The sequence below is a fragment of the Aegilops tauschii genome, chromosome 2, assembly GCF_002575655.3.
Source record: "Aegilops tauschii subsp. strangulata cultivar AL8/78 chromosome 2, Aet v6.0, whole genome shotgun sequence".
Lineage (NCBI taxonomy): Eukaryota > Viridiplantae > Streptophyta > Magnoliopsida > Poales > Poaceae > Aegilops > Aegilops tauschii.
This window is the reverse complement of record NC_053036.3, coordinates 304,178,160-304,191,572: the sequence shown is the minus strand read 5'-3', so window position 1 is coordinate 304,191,572 and position 13,413 is coordinate 304,178,160. Positions and strand designations below refer to the sequence as shown.

The following is a 13,413-nucleotide window of genomic DNA, read 5'->3' as shown; positions in this document are numbered from 1 at the left end:
ACCCTTCCAAGTGCCAGATACAACCCGGTGATCGCTCTCTAACAGGGCGACGAGGAGGGGATCGCCGGGTAGGATTATGCTATGCGATGCTACTTGGAGGACTTCAATCTACTCTCTTCTACATGCTGCAAGATGGAGATGACCAGAAGCGTAGTCTTCGACAGGACTAGCTATCCCCCTTTTATTCTGGCATTCTGCAGTTCAGTCCACTGATATGCCCCTTTACACATATACCCATGCATATGTAGTTTAGCTCCTTGCTTGCGAGTACTTTGGATGAGTACTCACGGTTGCTTCTCTCCCTCTTTCCCCCTTTCCTATCTTTCTGGTTGTCGCAACCAGATGTTGGAGTCCAGGAGCCAGACGCCACCGTCGACGACGACACCTACGACACCGGAGGTGCCTACTACTACGTGCAGGCCGCTGACGACGACCAGGAGTAGTTAGGAGGATCCCAGGCAGGAGGCCTGCGCCTCGTTCGATCTGTATCCCAGTTTGTGCTAGCCTTCTTAAGGCAAACTTGTTTAACTTATGTCTGTACTCAGATATTGTTGCTTCCGCTGACTCGTCTATGATCGAGCACTTGTATTCGAGCCCTCGAGGCCCCTGGCTTGTATTATGATGCTTGTATGACTTATTTATGTTTTAGAGTTGTGTTGTGATATCTTCCCGTGAGTCCCTGATCTTGATCGTACACATTTGCGTGCATGATTAGTGTACGGTCAAATCGGGGGCGTCACAAGTTGGTATCAGAGCCGACTGCCTGTAGGAATCCCCCTATCCACACTCTAGATGCATGCTATATAGCGGTCGATGTGTGGAGTAATAGTAGTAGATGCAGAATCATTTCGGTCTACTTGTCACGGACATGATGCCTATGTTCATGATCATGCCTAGATATTCTCATAACTATGCGCTTTTCTATCAATTGCTCGGCAGTAATTTGTTCACCCACCGTAATATATATGCTATCTTGAGAGAAGCTACTAGTGAAACCTATGGCCCTCGGGTCTACTTTACAGCATATAAGTTTCCAATCTACAATTCTAGTTTACTATTTATTTTGCAATCTTTATTTTCCAATCTATACAACAAAAATACCAAAAATATTTATCTTATTATCTTTATCAGATCTCACTTTTGCAAGTGGCCGTGAAGGGATTGACAACCCCTTTATCGTGTTGGTTACAAGGTTCTTATTTGTTTGTGCAGGTACTAGGCAATTTGCGAGTAGTCTCCTACTGGATTGATACCTTGGTTTTCAAAAACTGAGGGAAATACTTACGCTACTTTGCTGCATCATCCTTTCCTCTTCAAGGGAAAACCAACGCATGCTCAAGAGGTAGCACCGGGCTCCAGGTTGTCGATGAGGCAAGCGCCAGCACCGGCAGTTCCAAGGAGGACCAGCTCCTCCGAGCCATGAGCGGCAACTTCCAGAAGCTTCAGGCGCTTCACCGCGCCCGCATGGAGAAGCTGGACTCTAGGATGGCAGTCGTCGACGCAGTGGAGGCGGGCCTCCAGGAGCGCGTCGAGCAAACACATGTCTGGTTTACGGAGGCCCGGCAAGATTTGAAGGCCAGCCAGGAGTAGCTGGGTCAGCAGTGGAACGAGCTTCTTCTGAAGCGATCAGATATCGAGAAGGCCCAGGAGGACGCCACTGCACGGATCGCCAAGGAGGACAGTGAGCTAAGGGAGCGCCGCATCTCGCTCGACGCCCAAAAAGAAGACCTTGCCGCTCGTGAGGAGGCGCTTGCCGCCAAGCTCCGCGGCAAGGACGAAGAAATTGAGAAGCTCGTCGCGCAGCGGACCCAGGAACTAGAGCAGAAACACAAAGATGCACTCACTGCTCTGGTCCTGGATCACGCCGGCAAGCTGAAGGAGGCCGTCGACGCTGCCGAAGCCGCAGAGGCCGCCAAGAACGAGCTAGCCGGCAAGGTGGAGGAGCTGGAGGCAGAGCTGGAGAAGCATAGCAAGGAGGTCGCGACGCTCAAGAGTGACAGGGACAAGACCATCGACACCTTGGCAGGCTTGCAGGTCACCATATCTGATAGGAATAAGCTGCTTTCTGAGGCCAACGACTCCATTGCTGATCTGAAGTTGAAGCTGACCACCCTGGAGGAGACCCTCACAAGCAACGGAGCCCGCGAGAAGACCCTGACCAAGAAACTCAAGGATGAGGAGCTACTGCTCGCGAGTGCTGCCGCCGAGCACAACGACTTTGTGAGCGGCATGAAGATCTGGAGCGCAGGCCTAGTCGACGTCTTGGAGAATCTCACCATGCAGCTATCCACGATGGGCCTGCCGAGCATCAGGTTCTCCCATGACGATAGGATTTCTGAGAGCGCCAGGGTGACCATGTTCCTCGAGGCCGTCCTCAACGCCTTGAAGCTACTCCACGACCGCCGAGTGACCCACCTGGCCAACGAGTCCCGGAAGCTTTGCCGGGGCGCCCTCCTCAAGGTGCTCACTAAGGTGGCGTATAGGAAACTCGGCCTCGACCTCGGCCAAGACAGCCTGCCGGCAGATGCGGACCGCAAGGCACTTGAAGAGCTTGTCGCGCCCGTCGTCAGCCTGGTTGACCATGTCATGATACGTCTCCGTCGTATCTATAATTTTTGATTGTTCCATGCCAATATTCTATAACTTTTACATACTTTTGGCAACTTTTTATATTATTTTTGGGACTAACATATTGATCCAATGCCCAGTGCCAGTTCCTGTTTGTTGCATGTTTTATGTTTCGTAACCCCATATCAAACGGAGTCCAAACGGGATAAAAACGGACGGAGAATATTTTTGGAATATTTGGAGAATATGGGAAGAAGAATCAACGCGAGACGGTGCCCGAGGGGGCACGAGGCAGGGGGTGCGCCTGCCCCCCTCATGGGCCCCCCGTAAGGCGGTTGCTGCTCTTCTTCGGCCGCAAGAAAGCTAATTTTCAGGAAAAAAATCTCAGCAAAGGTTTCCATCCAATCGGAGTTACGGATCTCCATATATATATACGAAACGGTGAAAGGGCAGAATACCAGAACGCAGAAACAGAGAGGGACAGAGAGACGGATCCAATCTCGGAGGGGCTCTCGCCCCTCCCATGCCATGGAGGCCAAGGACCAGAGGGGAAACCCTTCTCCCATCTAGGGAGGAGGTCAAGGAAGAAGAAGAAGGGGCCCCCTCTCCCCCTCTCTTCCGGTGGCGCCGGAACGCTGCCGTGGCCACCATCATCATCACCGCGATCTTCACCAACACCTCCGCCATCTTCACCAACATCTCCATCACCTTCCCCCCTCTATCTACAGCGGTCCACTCTCCCGCAACCCGTTGTACCCTCTACTTGAACATGGTGTTTTATGCTTCATATTATTATCCAATGATGTGTTGCCATCCTATGATGTCTGAGTAGATTTTCGTTGTCCTATCGGTGGTTGATGAATTGCTATGATTGATTTAATTTGCTTGTGGTTATGTTGCTGTCCTTTGGTGCCCATCATATGAGCGCGCGCGTGGATCACATCATAGGGTTAGTTGTATGTTGATAGGACTATGTATTGGAGGGCAAGAGTGACAGAAGCTTCAACCTAGCATAGAAATTGATGCATACGGGATTGAAGGGGGACCAATATATCTTAATGCTATGGTTGGGTTTTACCTTAATGAACGTTAATAGTTGCGGACGCTTGCTAATAGTTCCAATCATAAGTGCATAGAACTCCAAGTCAGGGATGACATGCTAGCAGTGGCCTCTCCCACATAAAACTTGCTATCGGTCTAGTAAAGTAGTCAATTGCTTAGGGACAATTTCGCAACTCCTACCACCACTTTTCCACAACTCGCTATATTTACTTTATTGCTTCTTTACCTAAACAGCCCCTACTTTTTATTTACGCGCTCTTTATTATCTTGCAGACCTATCCAACAACACCTACAAAGTACTTCTAGTTTCATACTTGTTCTAGGTAAAGCGAACGTCAAGCGTGCGTAGAGTTGTATCGGTGGTCGATAGAACTTGAGGGAATATTTGTTCTACCTTTAGCTCCTCGTTGGGTTTGACACTCTTATTATCGAAAGAGGCTACAACTGATCCCCTATACTTGTGGGTTATTAAGACCTTTTTCTGGCGCTGTTGCCGGGGAGTCACAGCGTGGGGTGAATATTCTCGTGTGTGCTTGTTTGCTTTATCACTAAGTAATTTTTATTTGCTGTTCTTAGTTGTTCTCTATCTTTAGTTATGGATATGGATCACAAAATACCAAAAAAATCAGGTGTACTTGCTACTCATGGAGATGGGGAACCTCCTAAAACCCTCGATGATCATTATGTGAAAGATATTATGTACTACCTTGATAATCCTGAGAAAACCCCATTCAACTTTATAATGGGAGTAACGTTGGATCAACGTGAATACTTTAAGGATTATCGCTTGACTCAAAAAGGGAAACTATTATGGGATCAAATTTATATGTGATATTGGTATGCTAGGCAACTATGCTTGAGATATGATTATACTTGTTGCTCTAGGATGAAGTCTCCACACCTTCCCTTTTCATGCGAATTTAATGATAATGAAACCTTGGCTTCTTATGCTAGAGGTATATATGATTACTATGATGTGAAACAAATAGAAGAATTTGTTGCTTTTATGGGTGCTTATGAAATTGAATCTATGTCCAAAGAGTTTGAAAATCTTTATGATGTTGTTTATAGACCTGAAAACTTAGCTATCCTTAAATATTGCTACGCCAATTATGAATTCAATTCCGATATTGATGCATTTATTGAGAAAGTCTCCGCTGTCCAAGAAGAGACTAATATTTTGCAGGAGTTTATGGAAGAAGAAATTGATGAAACTGTGAGCTCATTGGATGAAAAAGATGATGCGGAGAGCGAAGAACAAAAGGAGGAAGAGCGGATTAGCTACCCGTGCCCACCTTCTAATGAGAGTAACTCTTCAACTCATACATTGTTTAATTTCCCTTCGTGCTTACCGAAGGATGATTGCTATGATGACTGATCCCGTTGATTCTCTTGAAATATCTCTTTTTGATGATGCTTGCTATGCTTGTGGCCAAGATGCCAATATGAATTATGCTTATGGAGATGAACTTGCTATAGTTCCTTATGTTAAACATGAAATTGTTGCTATTGCACCCACGCATGATAGTCCTATTATCTTTTTGAATTCTCCCGACTACACTATATCGGAGAAGTTTGCACTTATTAAGGATTATATTGATGGGTTGCCTTTTACCGTTGCACATGATGATTTTGATGAATATAATATGCATGTGCTTATTGCTCCTACTTGCAATTATTATGAGAGAGGAACTATATCTCCACCTCTCTATATTTTCAATATGATAAAATTGCAACAAACTGTTTATACTATGCATTGGCCTTTACTTTGTGTGCATGAATTGTTCTTTTATGACATGCCGATGCATAGGAACAGAGTTAGACTTCGTCATTACATGATATATGTTACCTTGTGCTCACTACTAAATTACAAATCATTGTTAATTAAAATTGGCTTTGATATACCTTGGGATCCGGGTGAATTCATTACTTGAGCACTATATGCCTAGCTTAATGGCTTTAAAGAAAGCACTGCCAGGGAGACAACCCAGAAGTTCTAGAGAGTCATTTATTTCTGTTGAGTACTTTTTATATAGTTTAAAAATAAAAAAATAAAGAGGGGAACCCAAAACTTTTCAAAAAGGAAAGTGAAAGTGAGAAAGATAAGCATTGTTGAAAGTGGGGGACGTCCTTGAACTTTATTCATGCCCATGGAAACTTTGTGAATCTTAATTACAGAAACTTTTCAACAAAAATAATTATCCCCTTCTACAATTCCATTGTATTATCTTTCCCTAATAATAAAGCACGTATCGACTTTGTCGGGTTCACCGTCGTAGATTTTTTTTTTTAAAACTCCCCGCTGTTTTTTGTATTAAACCCGCAGTCTTTTTCCAATGTGTACTAAAAACGTTTCGTCCCCAGGAACAGACACGACCACGGGCTCTCCTCTCTCTCCCTTTCCTCCTGATCCCAGCCGCCAGGAGGCGCACGACCTGCGTGACGGTCGATCCGGTGTCGCGCCGGCCGCCTGCCGATGTCCGACGCCGGTGATCGGACCACACTTCACCACCGGTCTGCCTCAGCTGATCCTTTCCTTCGCGCGCCCGAGCTTCTTGTTGTACGCCGCCCAGGAGGGCCCGCGCTCGCCGCTCGACCAGAGCCACCGCCAGCTGGTCCGGTGCCGCGCCGACCGCCGGCCGATGGATGACGGAGGTGATCGAAGCATCCTGCACCACCAGTCTGCTTCATCTCCTCCTTTCCTTCGCGCGCCTGAGCTCCTCGTTGTATGCCGCCCGGGAGGGCTCGCGCTCGTCGCTCTACCAGAGCCACCACCGGCCGGTCGTCGCTGCACTTTCCCGCGACCTCTCCGCCCCCTCTGCACCACCCTCCACCTCAATTTAGACGCACATGTGTTTGTGCATGTCCTCAGTTATTGTTTGCACACAAGGTGTTTGTGTGTTTGTCCTAGCCAGTTTCAGTCACAGATCCTTGAGGTAAATCCCACATATGAGACTAACTCTCCTTCCATATGATTCAAAAAATTGTATGATGGTAGGATTTAATTGGGTTACTAGAATAATGCGTTGCTAATTAATTTACATCATGTGGAATCTCAAGACACATGGGTACGCCGGCTCCTATTGTTTGACAAATGTATATCAAATTTTCTTCAATCGTATAAAGAAGTTACAGTTAGGTGTTGCACTTTTTATGCCTAGACACAGCAGCTCCAATAAGATCTGGGCGCTCATGGTGAGATATATTAATTATTCTTATAATGGTCATATGAATTTGCAGAGACAATTAGATTTTGGAAGCAGGAATCCTTTCCTCATAAGATGGATGAGCTGTAGGATTTGATTCTGTTCAGCTTGGATTAGTTTTTCATCATTATGTTCTTTGTATTAGGTATTCATGCTTTCCAGCTCTAATTTTTTTGCATTGTTGGTGTATGCTGGGAGTCACATTGCTATGCATGCTAGCAAACAATAGGATTGGAAGTCTTACCCTGTAGGTTATTAATATATTTTCCACTATACTGAGGTTCAGCAATTTAATTCGTATTAAGGTCACACAAGCAGTTTGGTTTTCAGATTTGTATTGACAAACATATTTGGTTCAGCAATTTAATTCGTAATTAGAGTCACACAAGCAGTTTGGTTTTTAGATTTGTCTTAACAAACATATTTTGCAGATTATCCTTGCATAAGCAATTGATTTCTGCAAGTTCCTTTCACTTATTTATTTCTTCACTTGGTTATGATGTACTGCTATTCGTTTTCATGATGATCCATGCATTTTGTACTTTTCACTGACAAAAACTTCTCTCTAAACAAGATTCGTTCCCATTGTTACAGTGAAGTAGCTACCGAGCAGTGAGGCCATCGAGCGACACGAGACCGCGGGACGGCGTGAGAAGAAGGGGGGGGTCTAGGGGGATGGAGAAGACCACGAGGAAGTGTGGCGATGGAGTGCAATCCCGAAGAAGAAGAACATTGCAAAGAAAGACCCTAGCCAAGCGCCACCCAATTCTCTTTCACCGACCTATCTAATGGCCATCAATTCAATTGGTCCAAGCTGCTGCGTTGACCTTCCCATTGATCCACTACATCCTCGCTCAGTTGCTTCTGCTATGTTTCTTCTCTATGCCATTGCCGGCTGCTGGCGTGCCTGACATCGCACCTTATGTGACCTAATATGATGCTCCTCTACATGTTCTTCTCACCCCGGTTTTCATGAGGAGAGATATTGTTCTGCGGTTCTGTAGCTCTACTCCATAGCAATGATGGAGTCGCCTCCAGATGGATAGCAATTATCTCGGATCATGGTGAGGTTACTGACTCGACCCTTCGTTTGGCTCTGTTCGTGTGGATCTATTCATGTGCATCTATAAACTTTATTTAGGTACAACTATTGTTCTAGCGCTTACGTTTATTATTTTTGTAAAAAGAAGATTTCTTGATCCCATTAAATTGGGGTTTTATGTTGACACGAAATTCTAACTGAATTTGCTATTCAGCTGACAATTTCAACAATTTTTTGTATTGTATTTGCATGCACAGAGCTGTCTACGCAACGACCAGGGGCATATCCTTCTCCTACCACTAACACCTTCATCCTATTTGAGCCAAAATGGCTTTGGTGCCCTCTCTCTCTCATGGTGAGGCTGTGCACGCTTGCCATGGTTGTGGCTACGAAATCTCACACTGAGTCGCTTCGGTCGGGCACTATTCAGGTACAACTCACTTTGCTCCACCATTGTTGGTTGCTGTACATCACATGCTTGACGAAACTTCAAAGATGGTGTTGATCTTGTTCTTGCTTGACCATCCTTGTTATAAATCATTATTGGGTTCTAGCTAGGGTCTTAGCGATTGATAATTTCTCGATTATATTGCCGAAAATGTAGTTCTTATTGTCAAATTGTTATGGCAGCATGAGTGAAAATATGTTCCTTTTAAATGCTTAGATTCTATAGAAACCTCTGGTCTATATCCTAAATTACTGTATTGTGTGCTTTTGTAAAATAAACTGTATTGATGCAATTTATATATGTAGTACAATGGTTTTACTCACATCACAAATATCTGACAACAAGAGTGGTCCCGAGTTAACTTGCAACCAAAACATTTAAATTCCAGTTCAACATTGCATATTCCTATCTAATAAACAGTCAAATGTTTCAGACTAAAGTGAGAGTTTCTAGCATATTCCTCTTTTACGGTGACGCCAGATTCGAATTTGAAGGCGTACTTGTCCCTGAGCTGGTGGTGCCTGAGAACAACAACGACAACATTCTGGTGCATCAGGGGCACACATCGTCTCCAAGCTCTGTCGCAAGCAACGCAGGCACGCCTCAGGCTCAAAGTCCGGTTGCTGTGCAGGCGAGCGGCAGCAGCCACTTACGTCTCTTCTAAGAAGGGCGCCGCCTTGGAGGAGCATAATGAGAGAAGCAAGTCGACACCGACTACAGCGGCGCATGAGCCAACAAAGGGGCAGGATCATTGGAGACGACGGACACAGAGGCGCGTGCTAGGCATGCCAATCATCAAACACTAGGGAGCGATCCCACCCCCGATGCCACAGTACATGCAGTCGTCGCTGCCGCCTCTACATGCCATGATCTACAGGCAAGTGCCTGCTCAGCAACGTACAAGAGAGGTCAGCGTGGGGCCTACTCGCCAAGATGATGCTTCTCTTCTCGTGCTTATTTACTTGCCTTCTATGTGTGACGAGAAGGAGCAGGAGATTCAGAGGCTCAGGTTGGCATCGCTAGGTGAGTTCCCTGCTGATTTGACGAGCACGTGATATAGACTGTGGTCGGGTTCCTTCCTAACTCTGCTGGGCCTAATGAAGAGAAAGAATCAACTTTTGAGCTTAATTGGCTAGATCCAACCAGGCAGCTGCACAACATTGTCAAGGAGAAGATGAGAACAATGCGATGCTCAAAGAAGCAGGCTCTAGTTTTGGTAAATGAGTAGTGATGTTGTTGCAACCACCGAAACAAATCTGAAAAATAAGACAAAGACAAACAGGTTGAGAGGTTGGATAATGATATGGAAGATCAAGTTAAAAAACAAATTATTGATGCCCCTGCAAGCAAAGTAAAGAAAAGCCTACTTGAACTTACATGGTTTTGCAATAGGAGAGGCTTAGACTTTCAGGGTTTGCAATAGGAGAGGCTTAGACTTTCAGGAGAGGCTTATACCCGTTGCCTCTCCTATTGCAAAATACTCAAAAATACTCAAAAGCCTCTCCTATTGCAAAATACTCAAAAGTACTCGTTAATGATATGTACCTGTTTTAAAAAATCACATTTGGTGCTTTTAAGTATTTTTAATACAGTTTTGCTCAATAAAAATTCACCACATACATTTTTTTGTTTATACCCGTTGCAACGCACGGGCATTTTTACTAGTAAAAATAATGTGCCAAGTTTGCCTTTAGGATGTTTACAATGCTTGTTGGTTTGTGCGGTGCAGGACAGAAACTTTGGCTGTACTGTGTGATTTTACATTTTTTACTGGAACGTCAAATGGTTCTTATTGTTTTTGCACTGTCTTTCTATACAAATTTTTTATTTTTCCTAATTTTGGTAGAATTTTTGGAGTACCAGAGGTATGGTGAATGTTCAGATTGTTACAGACTGTTCTGTTTTAGACAGATTCTGTTTTTGATGCATATTTTGCTTGTTTTGATGAAACTATCAATTTATATCAGTGGATTAAGCCATGGAAAAGTTATATTACAGTAGCTACAATGCAAAAATAAAATATGAATTTGTTTACAACAGTACTTAGAGTAGTGATTTGCTTTATTATACTAACGGATCGTACCGAGTTTTCTGTTGAAGTTTTGTGTGGATGAAGTGTTCGATGATCGAGAAGGTCTCGATGTGAGGAGAAGAAGGAGAGGCAAGAGCTCAAGCTTGGGGATTCCCAAGGCACCCCAAGTAAATATTCAAGGATACTCAAGCGTCTAAGCTTGGGGATGCCCCGGAAGGCATCCCCTCTTTCTTCAACAAGTATCGGCATGTTTTCGGATTCGTTTCGTTCATGCGATATGTGCAAATCTTGGAGCGTCTTTTGCATTTAGTTTTCACTTTTCTTTTATGCATCATGCTAGTATGAGATAGTCCTTGGTTGATTTATAGAATGCTCATTGCACTTCACTTATATCTTTTGATTATGGCTTTATAGAATGCTTCATGTGCTTCACTTATAACATTTGAAGTTTGGATTGCCTGTTTCTCTTCACATAGAAAACCGTCATTTGTAGAATGCTCTTTTGCTTCATTTATATTTGTTAGAGCGTGGGCATATCTTTTGTAGAAAGAATTAAACTCTCTTGCTTCACTTATATCTATTTAGAGAGATGACAGGAATTGGTCATTCACATGGTTAGTCATAAAATCCTACATAAAACTTGTAGATCACTGAATATGATATGTTTGATTTCTTGCAATAGTTTTGAGATATAAAGGTGGTGATATTAGAGTTGTGCTAGTTGAGTAATTGTGAAATTGAGGAATACTTGTGTTGAGGTTTGCAAGTCTCGTAGCATGCACGTATGGTGAACCGTTATGTAACGAAGTCGGAGCATGGGGTGTTCTTTCATTGTCTTCCTTATGAGTGGCGGTCGGGGACGAGCGATGGTCTTTTCCTACCAATCTATCCCCCTAGGGGCATGCGTAGTAGTACTTTGCTTCTAGGGCTAATAAACTTTTGCAATAAGTATATGAGTTCTTTATGACTAATGTGAGTCTATGGATTATACGCACTCTTACCCATCCATCATTGCTAGCCTCTTCGGTACCATGCATTGCCCTTTCTCACCTCGAGAGTTGGTGCAAACTTCGCCGGTGCATCCAAACCCCGTGATATGATACGCTCTATCACACATAAGCCTCATTATATCTTCTTCAAAAAAGCCACCATACCTACCTATTATGGTATTTCCATAGCCATTCCGAGATATATTGCCATGCAACTTCCATCATCATCATATACATGACTTGAGCATTTATTGTCATATTGCTTTGCATGATCGTAAGATAGCTAGCATGATGTTTTCATGGCTTGTCCGTTTTTTTATGTCATTGCTATGCTAGTTCATTGCACATCCCAGTACACCGCCGGAGGCATTCATATAGAGTCATATCTTTGTTCTAATATCGAGTTGTAATATTGAGTTGTAAGTAAATAAAAGTGTGATGATCATCATTGTTAGAGCATTGCCCTAGTGAGGAAAGAATGATGGAGACTATGATTCCCCCACAAGTCGGGATGAGACTTCGAACATTAAAAATAAATAAAAGAGGCCAAAGAAGCCCAAATAAAAAAAAGGCCAAAGAAGCCCACCAAAAGAAAAAAAAAGAGGAAAAAAGAAGAGAAAAAAAAATGAGAGAAAAGAGAGAAGGGGCAATGTTACTAGCCTTTTACCACACTTGTGCTTCAGAGTAGCACCATGTTCTTCATATAGAGAGTCTCTTGAGTTTTCACTTTCATATACTAGTGGGAATTTTCATTATAGAACTTGGCTTGTATATTACAATGATGGGCTTCCTCAAATGCCCGAGGTCTTCATGAGCAAGCAAGTTGGATGCACACCCACTTAGTTTCCAGTTTGAACTTTCATACATTTATAGCTCTAGTGCATCCGTTGCATGGCAATCCCTACTCCTCACATTGACATAAATTGATGGGCATCTCCATAGCCCGTTGATTAGCCGTGTCAATGTGAGACTTTCTCCTTTTTTTGTCTTCTTCACACAACCTCCATCATCATATGCTATTCCACCTATAGTGCTATGTCCATGGCTTGCGCTCATGTATTGCGTGATGGTTGAAAAGGCTGAAGTGAGTTAAAAAGTATGAACCAATTGCTCGGCTTGTCAGCGGGGTTGTGCATGATTTGAATGCTTTGTGTGGTGAAGATGGAGCATAGCCAGACTATATGATTTTGTAGGGATGAGCTTTCTTTATGCTAGGTAGCATTCCACATCAAAAATTATCTTTTTTTTAGCATTTACCTACTCGAGGACGAGCATGAATTAAGCTTGGGGATGCTGATACGTCTCCGTCGTATCTATAATTTTTGATTGTTCCATGCCAATATTCTATAACTTTTACTAGTTTTGGCAACTTTTTATATTATTTTTGGGACTAACATATTGATCCAGTGCCCAGTGCCAGTTCCTGTTTGTTGCATGTTTTATGTTTCGCAGAAACCCCATATCAAACGGATTCCAAACGGGATAAAAACGGCCGGAGAATATTTTTGGAATATTTGGAGAATATGGAAAGAAGAATCAACGCGAGACGGTGCCCGAGGGGGCACGAGGCATGGGGGCGCGCCTGCCCCCCTCGTGGCCCCCCCGTAAGGCGGTTGCTGCTCTTCTTCGACCGCAAGAAAGCTAATTTTCAGAAAAAAAATCTCGGCGAAGGTTTCAATCCAATCGGAGTTACGGATCTCCATATATATACGAAACGGTGAAAGGGCAGAATACCAGAACGCAGAAACAGAGAGAGACAGAGAGACAGATCCAATCTCGAAGGGGCTCTTGCCCCTCCCATGCCATGGAGGCCAAGGACCAGAGGGGAAACCCTTCTCCCATCTAGGGAGGAGCTCAAGGAAGAAGAAGAAGGGGCCCCTCTCCCCCTCTCTTCTGGTGGCGCCGGAACGCTGCCGTGGCCACCATCATCATCACCGCGATCTTCACCAACACCTCCGCCATCTTCACCAACATCTCCATCACCTTCCCCCCCCTCTATCTACAGCGGTCCACTCTCCCGCAACCCGCTGTACCCTCTACTTGAACATGGTGCTTTATGCTTCATA

At 44.2% G+C, this 13,413-nt stretch overlaps 1 long non-coding RNA gene across 8 annotated transcripts; it reads left to right on the top strand.

Annotated features, from left to right (window-relative positions):
* The first annotated feature begins 5,879 nt into the window (after nucleotides 1-5,879).
* On the top strand, nucleotides 5,880-10,853 carry LOC109761687 (uncharacterized). Of its 8 annotated transcripts, none has more exons than XR_006670031.2 (4): nucleotides 5,968-6,566; nucleotides 6,871-6,981; nucleotides 7,431-7,900; nucleotides 8,136-10,853. It is a non-coding gene; the product is annotated as an uncharacterized lncRNA (long non-coding RNA). The 8 variants fall into 8 exon arrangements; XR_012202557.1 differs by lacking the exon at nucleotides 6,871-6,981 and having other exon boundaries at nucleotides 5,975-6,566; nucleotides 8,136-8,308; nucleotides 8,760-10,853; XR_006670030.2 differs by having other exon boundaries at nucleotides 5,950-6,566; nucleotides 6,871-7,900.
* Nucleotides 10,854-13,413: the final 2,560 nt, after the last annotated feature.